At 43.0% G+C, this 19,123-nt stretch overlaps 1 protein-coding gene across 1 annotated transcript in view; it reads right to left on the bottom strand.

Moving 5' to 3' along the window:
- IL1RAPL2 (interleukin 1 receptor accessory protein like 2) overlaps window positions 1–18,703 on the bottom strand; it is a 432,870-nt gene extending 414,167 nt beyond the window's left edge. Inside the window, exons 1-2 of the mRNA XM_027687227.1 lie at window positions 18,216–18,703; window positions 16,313–16,512 (exon numbers count right to left, since the gene is read on the bottom strand). The gene's annotated coding sequence lies outside the window, so the exon portion shown is untranslated. The remainder of the gene's footprint in view (window positions 1–16,312; window positions 16,513–18,215) is intronic.
- Window positions 18,704–19,123: the final 420 nt, after the last annotated feature.

Genomic DNA, 19,123 nt, shown 5'->3' with positions numbered 1-19,123 from the left:
CCCAACAGAGGAAATGTAGCTTTAGAAGCCTCCAAAGACCTCACGTGCAAGCAAGGGATGAAGTCACCACTGCAAGAGTTACAGATGAATTGCAGTTCTACAACCTGATAGTGCCTTTCCATGCCTAGGACTAGCTGTATGTCCTACCAGTACTGCCTAGGCTGCTGCAACAAGTCCAAGAACATGCCTAAATCGTTGACAGCTCTATCTGTTTTTTAAATAAAAGGTCACAAATAAATGCTATTCATGCTGCAAGCTCACAAACCCAAATGCAACATTTTTCAACTCCACATGAGCAGGTAGAATATTATGGCACCAGGGAAAATAAGGAAAGTCACAGCAGTGACTGAACAGCTATGAAGCTGGGTAATCAAAGAGAGCCAGGAATGCACCAAGATTGTTTTTTGAGCGAGACAGCACTGACTTCTTTGAGATTCAACTCCCAGTGCTTTATTAGGGTTTATTGATATTTTGGTAGGTTCCTCCATATCATTCCACTCAGCTTATGTTGGGCTATATCTGCTATCACTCTGAGCCTGATTCATCTACAACTGAGCAAGAGACCCAGAAAGGAAAGAATAAAATGAGAGAGTTGTGATGTTGGAACATTAAGATGTGGAATGTGTCATCATATATATTACAAGAAATACTGCTAGAAAATACTAAGTTAATATAAAGATTTTCCTAGTTGGAAAGAAACAGTGTGAAGTTAACAGCTGGTCTCATTAATATGCATGTCAAACTGCTTGCAAGATAAGTAACAGCATTCATGTAAACTGTTTAATATAAAAGCAATCATGCAGAGACATACACGATCCAATTCATGCCAAGGTTTAATTTAATGTTTAGATCACAATTTTAGCTGTTTAAATTGAGCATCAAAAATAAATAATAACCAAACATAAATGGTTCATTTAGATTTGATTTAATCTTCAAGACATATACAGCCTGGCAGAGGCGGTCAACAATTTGGAATTCATGGCAAAAATACCCCCCAAATCCAGAGGTTCTGTAATTTGAAGAATTGTCTCTGGTTTATGGGAAACTAGATTATTGCTTCCTCTTTTTCCCTCTTTATACCTTTATCTCCTCCTCTGGTCCTTCTTTCAGAATAAACTCTGTTTCCTGTGACTACACTGTTACTTCAACAGAGTAGAAATGAGTCCACTTTCCATCCTGCCCCTCTGTTTCCGCTGTAAACCTTATCCCACTCCAACTCAAGACAACATCAGCCACATTGCAGTACAAGAAACAGTCATCTCCAAACTTTGCTTTTGTCATTTACTACATTTTGACCACAACTGCTTGGATTTCTGTGATAGAGTCAGTGAAAAGATCCAGGAAAAGCCACAGCAGGTATTATTCATTACATACTTAGCAGTTCTTAATGATTACAATCCTACATTCAAAACCATCTCCCACCTTATAGCTTAACTAGAGAACAGATTTTACTGGCCTCCCCAGAGGCATCTTGAATATTTGTTTGCAAAATCTGACTTTTGAATAAAACACCCTTCTCCCTCAAACAAACAAACAAACAAAAGCCCAAACATCTCTCATATAAATAAAGTGGATTTTCAGGTTTTTTTGCATTAAGTAACCTCAAATTAATGACTTGTATACTGGCATAACACTTAACTGTATCCTGTTCCTACACACCCTGGGCTCTAATATTTGTATCCTGATGCTTGCTATAAAATTCTTCTATCCAGTTGAATAACTCAACAAATTGCTATGATGTGCATAACATAGGTAATAAAGAGCTGGCAAATTTCACGTGCACATTAAGGTAGCCAGCTCCCTCATAAGGTTTTTTTTAATCAATGATTGATAGACCAGCATTAACAAGCAGAAAAAGGTGGTGTAGCAAGTCATTTAGCACAATTCCCATCATTGCTTATATTCATTGAGGAAAGACAAAGATCCATGGAGCACAGCTTGTCCATAAATAAGATTGCTTATATGAGATTAGAAAGCCCTCATTAACACAAAGCAAGCCATGTCATTCCAAAATGAGCAATCAGAAGAGAAACTACCACGTGTGTGTTCTCACACTGGAACGTTTGCAAATGGAATGAAATTCTTCCTTGAAATCTCAGCTCACACAAAAAGAGTTAAAACTCATCACCTCCATGGAATATTTTTTACAACTGTCTGGTTAGGCAAGATGTTGCAATAAGGCCAGTCAATAAAAGCTGCCATGACAAGAAATGTTCAGAAAGTTTTTGGTAGTTATTCAGGCATTTTAACCAATTTCATTTGATTAGCAAATATGTCAATTCCCCCATTACAAACTCTGCCTGAATATGCTACCAATCCCTACTGGGTAAAACACCCCTATTTTCATGCAGAGATGGAATGAACAAAGGTGGAAAAATTACTCCCAACACCAGCAGTAACTCGGAGGGGCCAGCCTGGCAGAGAGAGGCACAAGTGGTTGTGCATCCACTCTTCTCATGGCTTCTAGTTTTCCTGCCACACTGTGCCTCATCAGCGCCAAGCATCAAACACAGTCCTAGAATAAAAACTTCTCACGTAGGATCAGAGGCAAATGGTCTGAATTTGCACACCGGGGTTTTATATTATTTTCCAGTTCCTTCACACCTCATTTCAGTACCACTTGTGTCTTTGTATTACTGCTCTTGGAGCTACATTGTCCCTGTGTGATACTACAGCATCCAGGAATGATCTGTTTGCTGAGCTTCGTGCCCTTAACTTTGGGAAACAGTCAGATCCATTTGATGCACTACCTAAACACTGTACTTTTGAAGTCTACATTAAAAAAATGTATGGAAATCCCATTACATTGGATAGCTCAAAGTACTACAAGGTATTCAGTACCAAGTACATATACACAGAAGAACAAGCAGATATTGGCCTAATAATTGAGCCATCAAAGCACTCACATTCTGAGCCTATGACATTGTGGATTTAGCTAATGAGGAACAGCTCAGGAATAAGTTCACAAATTTAAGTCTTTTGCCTGGTCACAGTCATAGTCAGGCACTATACTTCACTCTGTACAAACAAGTCCTTATTTGCTCATCCAGAAACTTGAAGAGGAAGTTTTCTACGCTGGGTATTTCAATCTATTTGACTAAAGCAGATTCACAGATTTCATATGAGCAGGAATCTTCTGTATTGGCTTTCTTACCAGTTCCTACTTTATTTGTGATGTGGACTACACAGAATTTCCACTGTTCTCACTATTTTTTCCTTCAAAATTGCAAGTTTTAAGGAAAGAAGCAGCACAAGAAAGGAAGTTTCCACTGAATTTTGAATCCGATTTTGAGCTCATCCTATATCCCACCTAAACATAGAGTGAGAAAATAACTGAAAAATGTTATATGGTCACTGCTGAGAGAAGCTCAGAATTGTCTTGCATAAGAGACATCTTTATGTAGCAGACAGATGGATCTTGCCTTCCTCTGTGTGTGCAGGCACCTTAACTGCTCCCAGCCCATCAGCTGAAGGGGACCAAGAGACAACATAGGAAAACAGAGGGAGGCAAGAGAGAGCTCTGATGAGTGGCTGCCTTCTTCATATCTCATGTCAAAATCTTTAACTACTGTATTACACCACGGATGAGCTCTTTGTTCAAGACTGCTACACAGTCTGTAACTCTCAGGCTGAGGCAGTCAGGTTAAAGACTGTGGCAGAGCTAAGGATGCCTCCAGACCACCAGTTCACATTAGAAGTGCAACATCTGAATTTTCACTATAATTTACCTTGGGCTAACAGTGTAAAACCCCAGTTTTCCTCAAAATAGTAAAGCTGTGAGGAAAGGTACTCTCATCTAGGCTGTTCACAGTGATGCATTGGGGAAGGAAATGCTTAGAGAGGGAGAACTAGAAAACAGCTGGTCCTTTTACACTAGACATGGAATCAAAGTTACTCCAGCTATGGCTGAGGAAGCAATACCAGAGGGGATTGATCCCACCTCCTGTGTGTACCTCCCAGCAGCTTACTGTTACATCAGGATGGTTGGCCACAGATCCAGTCCTTGGTGCTCTTTACAGCTTTCTGCATCTGCACTGCCTGGGGACAGAACAGTCTCTGCTCCCCCAGGGAACAGAGCCTACAATTCTCTGTGCATCACTGGGACAAGGGAGAACTCACTTGTTTACTGCAGGCAAACAGGAGAACCAGGCTGATGCTGGCCCTACTCTCTCAGGCTGCCTGACATGTATAAATAGTCACATCCTCAGAAGATGCCCATTATTGCTGAGTCTGGGGAGCAGCTAATTTTAGTCTGTAGCAGAGCTTTTAAAACAGAAATTCTTCATCAGCACAACCCTTCCCTGCTGGAAGATAACATCTTTCACCTGAAAGACAGACTTACATAGTTCTGTGTCTCTGGTGACACTAATGAGTTGCTGCTCTGGGGTAGCTCACTCAGATCCCTCTAGGTGACTTGCTTTAAGCTGTCAGCTGCTGGCTGCACCAAAGCTCCCTACTACTGAGTTAAATCCTCCAGGGTAGCACACTCTCCATGCACTGTGCTTCCTGTATCTGCATCTCCTCTTCTCAGATCTTAACTGTATTCTCTAAACTTAGACCTACCACAGGTCAGGCCATGAAGTGTCAGAGTGATCCCTAAATATGAATTCATTCTCTTCCTCCCACATAACCCTCACCTGCCATCACCTCCCTGAATATAGTTACCTTCACTTCATCTTCTCAATCCTCTACTCACACTTTGGTCTTTTACAGGCTTAGTAAGATGCAGATCTACTTTGAAATGTGACTTATGAAATTTTTCATAGGATTCTATGCTCATTGTCTTTGAGTGACTCCAGATCAGACACGTTCAGTTCAAAAGGGGAGTGGGGGGAAGAGAAATAAATCCAGCAAAGTTTCTGCCACTTGGGAGTTTGGCTGCTATCCTGCCTTCCTCAAAGGGTTTTGCAGGATGAATCACGCATTTTGAACAGAAAAGGTACCACTTTTCTCTAACCTGGTCCACTGGGCTAGCAGGGCCAAAATCCAATCCAAATTGAGTGCATCATTAAAGCCATCAGATCTGATTCCATAGGCACAGGGAGCTGATCCAGTGCAAATAGCAAAGTCATCATGCTGTAAATTCACAGGACCTAAACCTTCTGTTTCACCCAATGATTCTGTCATCCTGAAACTAGCTCCTAATCCCATCCATCTTCCCTCCTTTCAAAATAAGTGCCACTATTAAAAGCTGTCTATAGATAAACTCCCCTCTAGCTTCCATATCTGGTACCTTCCTCTACCTCAGCCTGTATCTTTCTCCCCTCTCCCTTACCTCCTGCATGTCATCTTCCACCAGTGGAGGCAGATGTTTTCATGGTACTGCCTGCTAAACTGCCTTCTAAATCATTGAGCAAAGCTGTGGGAGAGCAGCAAACGTACAAAGTTTTCATGGATCTTCATTTGAAAGCTTTGCTCTTTTTCCTTTTGAGTAATGTGAAGACTTGGTCATTGCATTTTTGCAATTCTATGTGATCCGTGTGCCATTCTGAACATGAGATCATGATCTTGTGAGATGCAAGTTCTTCATATGGCTAAGATAAGTTTTCCAAGCCACAGAGAACTAACCAAACTGTACAGAAATAAGACTGTCAGGGCAGACAGAGACAAGTGGCTTGCAGGTTCTGTGGTGTGCAACCATGGGCAAGGACTGTTTTGGGCATAAAAGATGGACAACACAGATTGATACAAAGCTGTAAAGAAATCTAGAGGTATATGGACACTAAAACATCAGGCAATGATGACTGGCAAGTTCAAAGTTATCAGCTGTGAACAAATGAGAAGAAAAGCAAAGGGGTAAAATAAATAAAAGATAATGAAAGATGTTCAGAGAAAGAAAAAAATTTCATGTCCAGAGGGCACACGGGGTGCTAGGAGTGAAGCACACCGAATGGCTTGCAGGGATAGAGCAGCCAGGGTAATCTTTTGAGAGAGAAAAAAGACAGTCTCTAAAACAAGCTAAATTAATTATTTGCCTCAGCAGTCCTGAAGGAGAAAAGAAGTTGACAGTAAATGACATGTCATATAATTCTCAGGGTGACAAGGAGGGGATCTAGCAGAGATGCAAGGGTTGAGGCCTATATATCCCTCCAGGGCTACTTGGCTGCCCAGGGCAAACCCTTTAGTTGATGAATACAGACAACATACCAATGGCATGGCAGCAGTGCTCTGTGATGGGGAAGGGTTCTGTCTGATCATTTTCATGAAGCTCAAGACAATTTCTAGGTCTGATTCTCCTTTGCCACAGCTTTCACGTCTTCATTTCTGCCTGCACAAAGTGACTCTGAAATTCTTCCAAACAAGAATTCCCCTTCTTTCTTGGTGGCAGCTCAACGCTCCTGGTTCACAAGTACAAATGTCTAGACAAGGTGCAAAGGAAAAATTCAAGTATGAACTCATATTGCTATTCACAAGGGAAACAGATAAGAAACCTTTTCCAAAGTCATGTGAAATTACGGGTGGGGAGATGTGGCCTTCGCCGAGCAAGGTGCAGCCCCTGTGTGCTTTTGTTGCCTTGCTGCAGAGTGAAGGGGTTGCTGGCTTCCTGATAACTGAAGGGACCTCAATGGAAAACAGATTTCCAGGAAAAAAAAAAAATCTAGATCATAGTCAGTTTTTCTCTCAGTATAATGTCAGCCAGCTCCGTTTTTTCCTTTTCCTAATTCAGTTCCATTACAAAATAGCTCCCCTTAGTGACTGAGGGCACCCGTGCATGTATCCTGTAACTACTAATGTGCTGTAACTACTCTCTGTTACACTAGAGATTAGTGACTGCCTCACTCCACTCCCCAGCCTCCAAATCAACAGCAATACTCCCATGGCAGGAAATTGCACCAGCAAGAACATGGTATAATCAACTTACTTGAGCTAAATTTGGGGTAAATAAAGCCATTTTTATTAATAAAGAGGGACATGCCACCCTACCAAAAAGCAGAATGCAAAATTCTTTGACACACTTTTCCAGATTTTAAGAACTACATTAATGATCAAAGCTTGAGATAAAGACCAGCAAAAGGAGATCTGATATACACGTGGCATTACTGTGCTTTTACTTTCCTTAAGCACAGAAAGACTTTTGGATACCATGATACATAGATAACATAGATTGCAAAGTGTAACATTATTTAGAATCACGAAAAGTGGAATTACAGACAAGCCTTATCAAGATCTGTTTAACCACATAGGTAAGATAAATCTTGCAGAAGTGATAACATACTTGCAGTAATGCTCCTGCAAATTAATCCAGAAATTGTCTGTTCTTCTGCACAAGTCTGACCAATTCATTTGTAAGCTGTACATTTTCTGCCTCCGGTGTAGAAAACCACATTGTATTACCATCATACACAATGCAAGCAGGCCTAGTTGCACACAGATGAACTTAAGTGTGGGAATAATGGGTAAGCTAGAAAATATACATAATGTAAATGTAAATATATTTAAGCAAAAGAGCCTGAAATGAGGCTGCTTGACTTCCCTCTTTTCAGATGTCAGTGAGCTGAAAGATCAAGGCAATTGCTCACTTTAGGCACACTTAAGAAAGTAATCAATAGACAAGAGAGAGTAATAATGCAATTTAATTTAATATAAATAGACTAGGATAATAAATCTCTCTCTACACTGAGATGTAAGTCCTTTCCTATTATGCTTCATTCTATGCTTCTAAAAAGGCATGTGAGTCAGTCTCTGATGAACTATGAGAAGCACAAAACTAATCTACAGAGGCATGCATGGAGTCACACGTGAAATGCTGTAACTAAGGAAGAGGTCATGCAAGACAAGGATAAATTTTTCCTGTTGACATTGTACAGACATTCTTTAGCTTTGCAGAAACTGAACTGCACTACCAGCTTCACACAGCAACTGATAGATCTGAATCCCTGGTACTGGAAGTCCTTTCAGAACTTCAGCAGGGCTTATAAAAAGAGGGAAGGTGACTTTTTGCATGGGTTGATAGTGGTAAGACAAGGGGGAATGGTTTTAAACTTAAAGAGATCGAGATTAAATGTTAGGAAGAAATTCTTTACCCAGAGGGTAATGAGGCACTGGCAGAGGTTTCCCAGAGAGGTTGTGGATGCCCCATCCTGGAAGTGTTCAAGGCCAAGATGGAGAGAACCCTGAGCAACCCAGTCTAGTGGGTGGCATCCCTGTCCATGGTGGGGGACTTGGAACTAGATGATCTTCAAGCTCCTTTCCAGTCCAAACCATTCTGTGATACTACAATTTCTTCCACTGCCTCATCCACATGTCTGCCAGACAGAGCTGGAGAGGAATAATAGACCTAGGATTTGTCACTCTGTTTTTAGGGAGTTGTTTTGCCCACAAAGCAACTGTTAGCACAGCTGAAACAGCAACAGGGCTTGGAGCAGATGTCAGAGACAAGAACCACTGACAGGTAATGGGTAATTTTCTGTACCAAGAAACAGGTGCCCTTTTTCTTCTTGGCTTTTTACTTGGCAAAAAGCACCACATTTAATGCGTGCGTCCTGCAGCATTTGCTATTGAGTGCCAGAGAATAATGGAGAATTGATCAACTTTTCTCTCCAGCACAACATGTCCTTACATATTACTATCCTGAAATTATTGATTAGCCTGGGATCCAGCTGATATTATGCTGAAAGCTGTTTTTGTGCAAAATTCAGAGTCTTCTTGCTCTTTGGGAACAAGAGCCGCCTAACTTCCCTGGACACTGATTTTCTGGTACCAACTGCAGCAGCCAGGAGCATGCAAAGCTTTGTTGATCTCATAGCATATGTGGATGTGCTGGACCTCAGGATGGCCTGACATCAACTCGGAGTACAATTTTAATTTCTTATGTCCTAAAACCTTGTAAAACAACCATAACTTCAATGTTCCTGTATTATGCCCCAGCTGTCTCTTGTACTTTCTTCATCCCTGAATGATCTTTTTGTATTGCAACAATTTACAGTGTACATTATGTAGTTGAAGTGTGGCTTTTTGGCTTCCTTGCCTTGCCCTAGAGTACTCTTTTTTCAGAGATTTCTATACCTTCCTGTACCTGCAAACTTCTGATACATACTGAAGTCAGTACACTTGCCTCTGTTGTAAGCACAGATCTGAAATGCAAATTATCTAGATCAGCATTTTTTGTTACCTCTGACTTTGAGATTTTGGAACCTGTGGCTATATTTTGTTACATTTTTCCTATCCCCCAAGCAAGAGGTGCAGATTTTTCTCCATCTCACTACCATGATTCTCCCTGTGTTTATTCTTGATCAGAACTGTTTAGAACTTGAACTGTTCTTATTTCAACCCACAAGTTTTACCTTTTTCTTATTCTCCTCCCCATCCCACAGCTGTGTGTACTTAGTTACTGGCTGAGGTTAAGCCACAGCAACCTCTGTAAGAGCTATTCATAACCTGCTAAGTTTGACATAAGATTCGCCCCTAGATTCTACTAAACCAGTTATTTTTGTCTTTTTTCTCCTTGGATTTTCTGTAGAAATCAGATGCAACAGTGTTCATATAGACTGAGTTACAAGTAGTTTAGAGAAGGAAGGACGCAACAGTTCACTTCTTGCCCTCTGTCCACTTACTTTTCGGTGTTTTTTCCTAGACTACTTGCTGCCCGAAACAAGACCATTTCAGCTGCTTCCCTGGAACGCTGCAGAAAACAAAGTGTTTTGGACGTGACTAGGGCTCCCGCGATCACAAAAAGCAGGCGGGCGGCGGCAGCAGCAGCGACGACTTCCTTAACGCTGCCAAAAAGCAAACCTATAGGCGGAGCAGCGAAAGCTCGGGAGCCGCGGGGGCCGGAGGACGAGCCGGGGCCGGGCTCCCGCTCGCCGCGGCCCCGCTCGCCGCTCTCCGGGCTCGCAGCGTTGCTGGCGCGGCCGGCGGGCGACACCGCGCGGCGACACCGCCGGGCCCGGCGGCGAACGGAGCCGCTCGCAGGGGCCACCCGCCCCCTCGACGGCACCGCCGGGACCTCGGGCTCGCTCGCTCTCAGAGGTCTCCGCCGCCTGCGAGCAGCGCGGGGTTAATCCGCGGGAAAGCCACCGTGAGAATCAGAGGATCACGGAATGGCTTGGCTTGGAAGAGCCCTTAAGGATCATCTCATTCCACCTCTCTGCCATGGGCAGGGACACCTTCCACTAGACCAGGTTGCTCAAAGCCCCATCTCACCTGGCCTTGAACACTTCCCAGAATGAGGCATTCACAACTTCTCTGGGCAACCTGTGCCAGGGCCTCACCACTCTCAAAGTAAAGAGCATCTTCCTAATATCTAAACTAAACTCATCCTCTTTCAATTTAAAACCATTCCCCCTTGTCCTGTCACTCCATGCCCCAGTAAAAACTCCCTCTTCCAGCTCTCTTGTAGCTTCTTTAGGTACTGGAAGGTGCTCTTAGGTCTCCCCGGAGCCTCCTCTTCTCCAGGCTGAACAACCCCAGCTCTGTCAGCTTGTCTTCATAGGAGAGATGCTCAAGCCCTCTGAGCATCTCATGGCCTCCTCTGGACTCACTCTGACAGGCATATTGTTCTTATTTCAGCGACCCCAGAGCTGGATGCAGTACTCCAAGGTAGGGTGTTGTTATCCACCAAAGCCTTGGCACTAACTCGAGATCTTACAGCTCACTACTACTAGCACAGCATTAGTGAACTAAAGAAAGCAATGACTTGTGAGCACAAAGCACGTCTTACAAAGAACTCCACTCCATCCCTCCAGCTCCACCCTCCAATTGGCATCTCTGCGTCCTCTCACTCCACAGTGCCACCTTATCTCCCTCCCTCTCACAATTTCTCTGAGTTCTACTCATTTTATGGCAAGAAAAGTTGCCCAGCTTGAAGTTAAAACAAGAACTTAATTTGCACTGTGATATTAAAGAAGTAGACTCTGATTTATTGCTAACCATTCTCTGCTGGGCCACCAAATAATCTGACTAATTAAGCACCTATTCAGGCCAATATTTAACAATGTTTTTTCCTTTCCTTCCCCTTCCCCTATTACAGGAGACTTGGAGAGGGCTCTGCACTTTTATTTATGGCTGATTGACAACTATAGGTAGCTGATCTACTATAGGCAAGCCATTACATTGGAAGTAAGAGTTTCCAAGCCAGTCCTTTACTTTGTGTGCCTTAAGGTTTACCCTGCACCAAGTCTGTCATATTCAGCTGACTTAGCTGATCTCTCCCTTTACTGAGAAACAAAAACCTCCTCATATGCAACATTTTCATCAAATGCAACAAAATTCTCAATGTTCAACAACCCTTTCTATGCACTTTCACTGTCTCAGAAACAGTGTTGGCCTCAAACAGCCACAGGCAGTGTTACTAATGTTTCGAGATCTGTTGTGTCTCTAGGAAACTTCCAAGGGCTTCCCTGATACAGGAATCCTGCCCTGGACAAAACCGACCAAGTTCTTCAGACCAGGACAACTACCAGAAGCCCAGGAGAATCACAGTGTGACAAGGCTGGGCAGAGCAGGAACAAAGAGCTTCAGGCAGTTGTGGGCAGCTGCCTAAGCAAGAGGGAGAGGGACTGTGGAGCCTGAGGAAGGAAGAAACCCAGCTCAAGTTCACACAGAGCTTTCATCTGAAGCAAGGGGATTTTTGTCTTATTTTAAGTGAACAGTTCAACAGACTCAATCCAGTCACTTCCATAAACCAACCATAGCATAAACCATCTCAATTAATAAAACTAGCTTCTAATGGATTGTTGTCCAGAGATCAACTGTCTCCAATCCTTGAACCCACAGTAAATGCTTAATGCTCCGCTGAAGCTCACAATGAAGTTCAGACAGTAAATCAAAAGGACAAACTTTCAGAATACCTATTTTTACCAGGCAGAGGTTCAGCAAAATTTCTTCAGTGACATTTAAAAGAGAAATCTTTGTCATCCCATCAGGGGCTGCATAAAAGTGCAAAAGCAGGTAATTCCCTGGGCACCGAGGCATGTGCCACCACCTGAGCAGGGAACACTTGCCTCCTCTTAGGGTCTGTGCACACCTCCCAGGGAGGCATCAGGGAACTAGGAAAATCCACTATTAAGACACATCTCATTTTCAGGGACTTCTCACTGGAGAAGGGAGCTCTCAGTCTCCTACACTATATACCCTGGGCAGGGCTGGCCTGCCAGGAAGTATTTTGACTTTGAGGTGGTTAGGTCTATGCCACATAAATCTCACTCAGCTGGCAAAGGATGGCAAATGCCCAGCTACAAATCCCTGTAATGCCTCTGGACTCGAGGCACAAAGAGCTGGCCAGCGGATCCACTCCACCCACCTGGGCTGCAAGAAGAGCATGTGCAGGGCGGGTGCCAGCCAGAACAAGTCATCTCTTTCAAGACATTCACTGTATCACATGCATGTTCAAAGGTTGCTCCAGCCCTCTGCCACTCTCTCCCTCCACCTCCTGGACCTCCCCTGCACCCAAGCACAACTAATCTGCTCAGTGTCCTTGTGAGTCGATAGGACTGGGCAGCTGAGCACATTTTCCTGCTCCCATCTCACAGCCCTCTGTGGGAATCTGTCAGCATCAGTACAGTTAGGGCTGGGGAATCACTATTTGTTTGCTGGTTTGCTTCCCTTCCCAACATCATTCCAATTCAGAGGAACGGTATCTTAAAACACCCTTTTGTGCAGGAATTCATTCCCCTTACCAATCTTGCAGAACAAAGTAGCCTCTAGGACCCTTGCACCCACCTTACCAGTTGGCTCAAATACAGTAAGCTTCAAGAACTTAAGCCCTTAATCATGGGGAACCCAAATGGCTTTTCAGGGAAATTCATTTTCTTGTCTATTTTGACAGAAAGTCTTCACATAACTGAGGTGACACGTTTATTTGATGGATGCTGTCACAACACTCAGCCTTTTCACACTGAAGATTGATGGCTTCTAGAAATAGGTAAATGTCATTCACCTAAGAACTGGGATCCCAGCTTCAACAGAATAAACAGACCTTTCCTGCACCTACTAACCACTGAAGCATTTCCTGGGCACAACAGACTCCATCAGTGCCAAAGAGAGAAGGTCACTGCACAAAGAGAATCTCAGAGCAGCAGTGGGTACTAGCAGTAGACAGCTTTACTCACAGGGGTAAAATGACACCTCCTAGAGAGAATCCCTTTAGTTCCCCCAGGTCTAGGATGACTTTTAATTCAAGAGGATGGAAGAATGTTTATAAAACCATCACAGAACTGCAATTAACAAATCTACATGCAGCAGATTTGCAGAATCAGAACAGTAACCATTGTCTTATTTGGAGAGAGTTCTGAAAGTGGCAGGTTATTTTACTTCATGCCTGTCTCTCTGTTGTTATCTGCCCCTCATGTCTCAGCACTACTTCTGCATTCATCAGCAAGGCCAGTTAAAAATCGCCTGAACTGCCTTTTGACCAAGTGCTTATCTGCACAACTGCACAACTCATACCATCAGTTAGGGAAAAACAATTTCCCCTGGCTACTAGAGACAGCCTAATTACCTAATCTGACAGGTTATTAATGGTTCAAGTCAACAAAAAGTATAATGGATGCTGATAAGCACAAGCTGCCTGGACATTTGGCATGTGCAACCCAGCTAGAAATCACTACTGTGAAAAGCTGCCACTGGCCACAGGACTAAATTGTCTGATCTCTCAGGGTTTCATTTAACAGGTCTATCAACATGATAAAGAGACAAACTAGCAAGTTTAGTCCATTAATGAGGACTGTGAAACAGCCTAACAGTATAAAAGATATTTATGTTGCAGGTTAATATAAAAATAAATCTCTGCTTCATTTCTTGATAATTGCAACACCCTCCCGTTTTACCGAGCTACTTGGGGGACAAAAACCATATTATTTTCTGTACTAGGAATGAGAGTGGTACAGGTCAGGGTTCAGAAGGAAATGGGCAGCAACAGCCAAGACAGAGCCCTTGCTCAAAGTATTATCAGCCCTCCCATAACTCACCACAAGTGTTGCACTATTTCACGGGTCTGTTTTAAAGACCCAATTACTAGACTCACATGATCCCATCAGAATCTCAGGTTTTCATTTTAAAGAGGAAAAAGCGACATATCCTTGCAGTTACTGACTGCAGTGGACTGTACAGGTGTATCCTGAACAGCTCCAAGACAGACAGCACACAAACAGGAACTCATGCTACCAGTTATTTATTGTAACCTCAGGGTTTTACAGGCCACTCTTGTAACCACTTGGCACCTTTCCCCTGAGGTGTAAATGCCTTGGTGCTAGCAGCATTGAGGCATTAAATGATGAACAGAAAGAAACAGATTTGTCCCATAGGCTTAACTTGGAGTTAACACATTGCAACACTGACAGTCGCTGAAACAACTGCACCACAACGGCAAACAGCAGCTCACACCTCCAGCACCCATGAGACAGGTTTTTTTTCTACATAAACTATTTAACTTCAAGGGACCCCTGGTGGCCTAGTGGTTAGCGTCCAGGACTTTCACTGCTGCGACCACGGGTTCGATTCCCAGTCCCTCCCGGGCAGATGGAACCCGTTAGCCCTGTGAGGCCATCCATCTATGAGAAGGATACTCTAAACAAACCTACGTCCTGAGGACCTCACTGCCATTGTCCAAGCTTGCTTGGCCCCGGCAGATGAACCTTAGGATTAAAGGGTGGGCTCAGTTCAGCGCAGGCTGTGTCTCACCTAAAAAATCCATTGCGCAGGCTGGAAAGGTAAAAGACCTTTCCCCAAATCTTCGTTCGCGAAGATGGGCCATTATTATTTAACTTCAATCTGGTTCATTGACTTTTTTTTTTCAATTAAGTAGAACATCTTTCATTGTGTTTTGTTGCACCAATTCCCTGTGAGATCTTTCATCCACCACTTCTGGATTTAGTCCACTTCTCTGCTTAAGCATCCATCCTCTATTGCTCACGCAATGAAAGTGCTTAAGGGGGTTACCTGAGCAATCAATACTCCAGTAGATCTTATGTATGTTTTGAGACATGTCCCCTCATTAAGCAAAACTTTACAGTACTGAAATATTTATGTCTATATCTCTGCAGATCCCCAGCATCATGACAGCCACACCTTGGAAAAATATCAGAAGAGACACCTACCTGCTTAAGTGCACCCTGGATAACGTTTGACTGACACGTAACATGAATATATTTCAGTTCAGGGTGTTGCACATTTACAACAGCTCGTACTCCCTGAAAATAAAAGTCCTGGTGGTTCACTCAGTGCTTGCATTGCTTAGAGCACTTTAGGCCTAAAGCCCAGCTTCTAATCCAGATAAAGCAACTATTGATTTCCTTGGATGGTTTTTCCTCTGCCAGCAGTAAAACTACAGATATCTACATAAGCTTTCTGCAGCAAACTCAAATTCTTTAAACCGCAGCAAAGAGAAATGCAAAGCAATTTTGCTTGGAACTGCCAAGTGAACCACATCAAAATCAGAGTGTTTCATTAATGTTAAAATCTTTCACCGCTGTTGTGGTTTAACCCCAGCCAGCAACAAAGCACCACACAGCCACCCAGTAGGATGGGGAAAAGAACCAGAAGGGTAAAAGTGAGAAAACTCATGGGTTGAGATCAAGACAGTTTAACAGGTAAAGCAAAAGCTGTGCGCACAAGCAAAGCAAAACAAGGAATTCATTCACTACTTCCCAAGGGCAAGCAGGTGTTCAGCATCCCCAGGACAGCAGGACTCCATCACACATGATGGTGACTTAGGAAGGCAAACATCATCAAATATCCCCCCCTCCTCCTTCTCCCCCAGCTTTATTGCTGAGCATGAGGCCATATGGTCTGGGATATCCCTTGGGTCAGTTGGGATCAGCTGTCCCAGCTCTGTCCCCTCCCAGCTCCTTGTGCCCCCCCAGCCTCCTCACTGATGGGGTGGGGTGAGGAGCAGAAAAGGCCTTGGCTCTGGGTAAGTGCTGCTCAGTGAGAGCAAAAACATCTATGAATTATCAACACTGTTTCCAGCAAAAATCCAGATCATAGGTCCATACCAGATAACGTGAAGAAAATTAACTCTATCCCAGCCAAAACCAGCACAACCACCTTTTCAAAATCCCCATACATCTAGCAAACATCAAAGGTTTGTATTATTTACAAGACTATAGGTGACATTGGAGGTTGAAGACATTAAACAGATATAATTATGGCCAACAGAGAGGGGAAGTCATGGTATAACCCTCAGGATGTTATTAGCCTGGTATACCACTGTTCAGGCAGTGATGAAATCATTGCTTAACACAAACTATTATTGGGACAAAGAGGCAGTCACTCTATTATGTTAGGTTCTGTATAAATCAGCTAAATTTGTTTCTTTTTTTCTATAACTGGGTAACACAAGTCATCACCTGTAACCACAAACAAAACTGCTCACCTGACATTCCCTCTCAGTATCTTCAAGATCAGGCTTTGCACCACTTCACTACTGCAGAGTGCCTGGGGATGCTGGAAGCTCTGGGCACTCCACACATATACATCCAATAACGTGCAGCCCATGGCAAAGACATGAAGCCAACCAGGCACAGTGAAGTCCCCCTTCAAACCAGGCTCCTGAATGACACTGCATACTGCTCCCTTTCAAAGACCAAAAAAAAAAAAGGGTAAATTCTTCTGTAAGGGCATAAACAATTCCAGAAAAAAGTACATTATCAAAAGCAAAATTACGAAGTCCAAGAAAGCACAGGATCTTTACAGAGCATACGGCAACCTGCAGTAGTCTGGGATGTAGTTATTTATTACTATTCCTTTTCTCATTTCTAGAGTAAAAATGCACATAATTTCCAGCTATGCGAAAAGGATCTTTGAACATCTGTGTCAATACTTCTTATGCTGTAAGGTCAAGAAAGCCAAAAGATCACAAAATGAATGCATTTTCTACTATTGGATTACAAACCTGCAAAAGACTCAGTAACATATAAAGGAAAAATACACCAAGTGGCATGAAGATCTGCAGGAGGTGGCATAAAAACTTTAACTGGTATTAGGCAAATAGCCACAAGCTGTTCTTTTGTGTGCATATGTAAAAAATCAATCAACAGAGCATATATGTAACTGTATTTCACCATTCTGCATTCCCTGACTTTTGGAAAGCTACAATATAATACAACATTTAGTCTTGCTGTAAAAAAAGCTGTTTGCTTCAGGGCTGTGCTCTGGCCTCAGAAAATCTTTTACTTTTACGCCGTTTGAGGTAATATCAAAAATCTCATTTAATCTTGCCGCAAGATGGTAAGGAAAACGTAGACACTCAGCTTCCCTCACTGTTACAGGCAGCTTTTCCCCAAACTTTTTTCACATTTCTACACGTACCCTACATGTACCACAAGAGGGAGCGCAGAGTTCACCTTCCTTAAACTCTCCATGCCAAAGAAGAGGTAATTACCTACGACTAAAGTCAGGCTAAGAGTTAACAATGATTTTATACAGCACGCAGGTCTTCAGACAATGAAAAAAGCCATTTTTTTGCTTTGAAAAGGTGTTGCCTCACATTCACAACGTGATGAGCTCTCTTCAAAGCCAGCAGATGCTGCAGAGCTCACCTAAGGAACACACACAGGGTGATGCCACAGGATGGCAAAATCAAGACAATCCTGATGGGAAGAACCTGCAGGTTCATCACAGCAGCCTGAACAGAATATTTGCAAGAAATTGATAAGCCTTTCAGAGCATATCAGATATGTGTGGGGGAGCAGGGACAGATGAGGCAACTACACACTTCTAACTGCAGGTACTGCTCTTAATGGCAGTGTACTGTGATTTCTCATTAAAACAATATCAGAAAATAGCTCCCAAAAAAAAAAATCCCCCCAAACCTCCTCTTCTGCAGCATATATGACAACAAAGAGTGTACAAGCTTGCAGTATAGGAGAGTCTCCCTGGTCATTCCTTCTATCTCTCTCTCTCTCTCTCTCTCCCCTGTCCTATCTACCTTCTCCCCCAGTCATCAAAACTCTTTTTAAGTACTACTGTTATGAAACTGAATATTATAATGTTTAGAAATAGCTATCTTAAATCCAGGTAGTTACAAGTTGCTCCTGAAATATTATGACACCACTGCTAAAAGCAACAGCTACTATCCTATTCCAGCAGAGCAATCAAACAGATGCTTAAGCCCATTGACTTTCAATCTGTAGTGATTCCAACCATTGTTACCACTGGTATCAAACACAGCAACTTACATATCCTTAAACATTGCTGGATGAAGATGAATTAAACCCAGACATGGATTTTCTAGGAGGAGGAGAAAAAGAGAACTGAGTTCTCTGCCTCACACTTACCTTCCTCTTGGATGAGGTTACTCTTGGCTGTAGCTATCCAACTCTTTGCTCAGATCCAGGCTGCATTTGTGCCATCCTTCACAATTAGTTTCCAACATGTGGATGAGGGGTTTGCTCAGCTCATGTCTTTGCTGCTTAGTTGTTTCCTTTTGATGATTCACTCCATTCCAATTCCACAAAGGTAATTACAGAATAATTTTATGCAGCCTTTGCTGTTCAGAATTAGTTCATAAAAATAAAGAAGCCAAGTAACTAATACCAGTATCTCTTCCACACTTTCAAACTGCAGAACTAAGACACCAACTCTTCACAATTTAAAACAAACAGGTGCCCTTTTGTTTCTAATATCCCTGTGGAGTCCTAAGTCAGCTCAGCTGTAGACAACAGTTACTTCCCTCTGTTATGGACAGCAGCTGTCACAAACACCACCAGTGGCAGACTCCAGGTGTTTGCTGTTACCAAGTGTGCCACAGTTCAGAATGAGAGAGCATTAGAGGGATGGATTCCTCTTCTATGAGGAAAGGCTGAGAGAGTTGGGATTGTTCAGCCTGGAGTAGAGAGGGCTTCAGAGTGACCTAATTGCAGCCTTCCAGTACCTGAACGGAGCCTACAAGAAAGATTGAGAGAGATTTTTTTACAGGGCATGTAGTGATAGGACATAGGGAAATGGCTTTAAACTGGAACAGAGTAGGTTTAGGTTAGATATTTGAAGAAATTCTTCCCTGTGAGGGTGGTGAGGTACTGGAACTGGTTGCCCAGCGAAGCTGTGGCTGCCCCATTCTGGGAAGGGTTCAAGGCCAGGTTGGATGGGGCTTTGAGCAACCTGGTCTAGTGGAAGGGGACTTGGAACTGGATGATCTTTAAGGTCCCTTCCAACTCAAACTATTCTATGATACCTTTCTAGCTGA

This window comes from Neopelma chrysocephalum, unplaced genomic scaffold (genome assembly GCF_003984885.1).
Source record: "Neopelma chrysocephalum unplaced genomic scaffold, ASM398488v2 Primary Assembly neopelma1_73b, whole genome shotgun sequence".
Lineage (NCBI taxonomy): Eukaryota > Metazoa > Chordata > Aves > Passeriformes > Pipridae > Neopelma > Neopelma chrysocephalum.
The sequence above is the reverse complement of the archived record's forward strand: the minus strand, read 5'-3'. Positions and strand labels throughout refer to the sequence as shown.